Source organism: Quercus lobata, chromosome 12, assembly GCF_001633185.2.
Source record: "Quercus lobata isolate SW786 chromosome 12, ValleyOak3.0 Primary Assembly, whole genome shotgun sequence".
Classification (NCBI taxonomy): Eukaryota; Viridiplantae; Streptophyta; class Magnoliopsida; order Fagales; family Fagaceae; genus Quercus; species Quercus lobata.
Genome location: NC_044915.1, coordinates 23571547 through 23575765, shown reverse-complemented (window position 1 = coordinate 23575765; position 4219 = coordinate 23571547). Strand labels below are relative to the sequence as shown.

Below are 4219 nucleotides of genomic sequence, written 5' to 3'. Positions count from 1 at the left end.
AAACTTGAACAGCTGAAGGAGAATCCACCAATGGTAAGGAAATGGTTAAAGAACCATCTATAAAACCAAGCTTGTTCTTGGCAATGAGTGATTTTCTCACGGATCTTGCCGAAGTAGGGTAGTTCTCACCTCCAATTAAAGGTTGAGAAGTGAGCACAGCACCAGGATTCTCTCCGTGATGCAAGAACAGAGGATCATTTGGATTGTATGAATCTTGTGGTGGAGATGAAGTTTCTGAGGAAGTGTTTGTTGCTGCAGCAGCCATAAAAGAGCTTAAGGAAGCTTTACAAAGATCAACAATGGCATCGAAAGAAGGGAAATTGAAGAAGAAGAAAAGGAAATCAGTAGAAAATTACCAAATTGAAAGAACCTCGTTTCATAAATTTCTAGAGGATTGCTTTGATACCATGTGAGAAATTTCTAATTTGGTAAAACTGATTTCTTGATTTGCATTAATAGAGTTTAAGGTTTTATATACAAATCGAGATACACACTTTGTAACTAACTTAACAAACTCTTAAACCTGCTACAGTAAATAACTAACCAAGACACGTGTGAATTAAAACTAACAAACACTGCTAAACTAGAAGAAAACTACACTGTCGTTTATGCAGCTTGTTATTCAACTTCACTCTTTTGTCTTGGCAACTCGATGCTCCTTGCTTTTGGCAACTTGATGCTTGATTCCCTGAAGACTATGTTTGTTCAATCTGCCTGGATGAATGAAATTCCACCTGTTCTGTAACTGATCCCTTAGCTGTAGAAGTTGATTCTTCAAGTTGCTTCACTACAACTTTCTTGCCTTGGCTTTGATAATGCTAGTCTAAAAGAGAAACAAAAGTTAAAATGACTAATTACCTTTGAACTATGAGCACATCGATAATTAGTGAGCTACATGTGGTTTCAAAACCACTTAGAACACTATTTGTCAACCTCAGAGTCCGATATCTCACAGATGATCAATTAATCAGTTGTGTTGTAGAAGAACCGTAAAATGAAGGGCATATAAAGCTATGAAAATACTCTTCATTTGTTAAGGTCTTGTATACAGGTGGGCTTCCTGACTTTATAAGCTTCTCAGCTAGTCCAACGTCCATTGATGAATTGGGATAGCAGAAGGTAACCTTTAACAGCCTTTGTTTTTTACTTGTTCACCACTTCTCTATGATCTGGGGCTTCGTAACTCCCATTGCTCATAATCTGCTTAATCTAAGTAAATGTTATGAATTTGTTACCTAAGTTTACCTTGCATTTATACTTTTTCTACTGCAATTAATCTTGCAGTCTGCTATCTTCAAATAATTCGGGTGTGGTTATATTTTTCAACAAAGTACTTTGCTCACCGTAAGGTATTCTTCTCCCATTTCTCTCTTTTTCAATTCGCTTCATTGCTGTTTTGGGTTATTTTTCTACCATAAAAATTCAAGATTTGATTTTTCTACTTCTAAAATACGTTTTTTATCATAAAAATCTCATATCTGATTTTTTGACGTCTGAAATGTGTTTTTCAGTTTTCACGACTACTTTTTCATTAATCATTAAATTAAATTAATATATTGTTACATCGTTTAAATAAACTAGCCGTGAGTCCATGTGATACGTGGGAATACACACATACACACACACACACATATATATATATATATATATAATTGGGTGTAATATATTAAAAGTAACACTTATTTCAAGTATTGTCAATTTTTTAAAATGACAAAACTTAAGTACAGTACCTTAAGTATTGTTCCTTAGGTTCACTTCTTAAGATTTTGCCACATGGATACTTACCTAAAAAATATACTTTCATCTTATGAGAAAAAATCCACATGGCAGAATCTTAAAATGGGAACCTAATGAACAGCACCTAAGTACTGTACCTAAGTTTTGCCCTTTTTAAAAAGATTTCTACAAGAATTTTTTATCTATTTATCTCTACAAATATATCATTATATTATTTTTTGTATGTTTGATAAATATTTTTTTAAAGTGAACCATATCTTTCTAACTTTTGTTGTAGTATGTTATATTAACCTAATATACAACTTGATAAAGAGCTATCATCAGGAGCAGACGCTATAGGTTAAAACTCTCTCAAAAAAAAAAAAAAAAAAAAAACCTAATACACAACTAAACATTATAAGTTTCAACTCTCTTAAAGAATAAGGAGATATCATGTAATCAAAACTCATCACTAAAGTACAAATTTATCTTAACCAAAATTAAAATGAAACCAAAGAAACAAAAGTTAGACTTCATCATAATTTATTGTTCAAACAATTGGTAGGAATATTCTAATTCATAGCCATGTAGATTGTATTTTGATATAAACTCAAATTCCTATTTCCAAAAAAAAATCTAAGTATTTACCTAAACCAAAATTCAACCAAAAATATAAAAGGGAGAGAGAAGACTTTGTAATGAGAAATTTATATTAAAAAAAAAACACACAATCCCCAAACATATATTTTTTTTTAAAAAAAAACCATTAATCTAAATTAGAGTTATAAAAAATAACAAAAATTTACCGAGAGAGAGAGAGTACTCACAATTTTTTTTTGTGATAAAAATATGGATTGAAATGGAAGAAATGATATCAAATTTATACAAATAAAATAGGAAGAAGAAGAGTCAAGTTATAAAAAAAGAGAAAATGATGAAGAAAGTGTAACGGCGAAATAGAGAGTAGTGGGGGAGGTAAAGAGGCAAAGAGGAAAGAGAAAAATTGGAGGAAATGTAAGGCGTGTACAAATAAAATGGGAAGAAGAAGAGTCAAATTATGAAAAATGATGAAGGAAGTATAATGGTGAAGTAGAGAGTAGTGGGGGAAGTAAAGAGGCAAAAACGGAAATGAAAGGTTGGAGGAAGTGTAACTATAGGTGTGGACTAATAGGGAGAAGAAGATATTTTTGTTTTTGTTTTTTTAGAGAGTAGTGAGAAGAAAATTTTAAAAAAGAAAAGAAGAGATAAAAAATAAGTGAATGATATGACTTAATGATTAAGTAGTAAAATGTATTTTGTGTGTGTATATATAAAAGGATTAGGATGGAAAGAAAATGACACTCAATGTTGAAAGGAGCTTTCAATATAGACAATAAACAATTAGAATTTATGATGGCATGTAGTGTATTACATTTGGCTACAAAAAATTAATTTTGCAATAAGCAATCAATAAAGATGGAAAACCAAAAAAATAAAATAAAATAGTGATATGGTCGCTAACGTGACTTAACAGGAGCGTAGTAATAATAAATACTACGCTTGCTTTTAGATATATATAAATGAGTAATACTATAGACACAAACTATTTTACAGCATTTTTACAAATTGTTGATGTGACAAATTTTTACTAATTTTAATATGGGCTCATCAATAACATCATATTTTTACTTGCAATAATTATTTGAAAAATGCTAAAGCCACCTCAACAATTTGTAAAAATGTTATAAAATAATTTATATTTGTAGCATTACTCGTATATAGATTATACATGCATTTCAATATCAGAACAATAAGTATTAGATCTGTTCAGTACAATGAGTTTCAGAACACAAACTATTGTCCATATAGTTATAAATGACTTTTAATTCTTTAAGACATAGAACACAAAGCTACAAACTATTGGGTAATCAAATGACATTAGAAAAAAGTGAAAGCCTACCTGGATAGGAACGGCAGCGTAATTGGCTTTGGCTTGAGTACCCCATATTTCTTCAAAGATACTGATTATAGTGGAAAAATCACACTTAAAATAACACCAAGATAACAAAGACCATCAAATCTCCTATCTAAATGCAATAAATGTACTTTTTCTGCCTTAGATTTAGGGTAGAAAACTCAGTAAGCGAAGCAAAAGACATTAAAAGGGAAAGAAAATGGGAAACCTGTTTTCCTGATGAATGAGGAAGATGTGAAAGTGGCAAGCAAGTGGAGAGAAACTTCGTGGTGGTAATGGTATGACAGGCTCAAAAAACAAAACACTTCAACTTTCTACTTTGGTTTCCCACTTTTTGTCCCTTTCAAGATTCCACTTCAACTTTAACTTTAGCTTTTTCTCTAGGGACAAAACAATAATTTCACAATATTTTTAAATTAATATTAAAAAAAATTAAATTTCATATTTTTTTGAGCTCATATGAGTTGGTAGGCTATTTTAGAATATTGTGAAATAATTATGGACTCTATCATTTCCGTGTGAATTGGCATGATTGTTATGAACAAGTAG

At 30.7% G+C, this 4219-nt stretch overlaps 1 long non-coding RNA gene across 1 annotated transcript; it reads right to left on the bottom strand.

Annotated features, from left to right (window-relative positions):
* Nucleotides 1-421: 421 nt before the first annotated feature.
* LOC115971693 lies at nucleotides 422-3957 on the bottom strand. Its single transcript, XR_004087343.1, has 3 exons — nucleotides 3879-3957; nucleotides 3656-3716; nucleotides 422-823 (listed from the first exon to the last, which is right to left on the bottom strand). It is a non-coding gene; the product is annotated as an uncharacterized LOC115971693 (long non-coding RNA).
* Nucleotides 3958-4219: the final 262 nt, after the last annotated feature.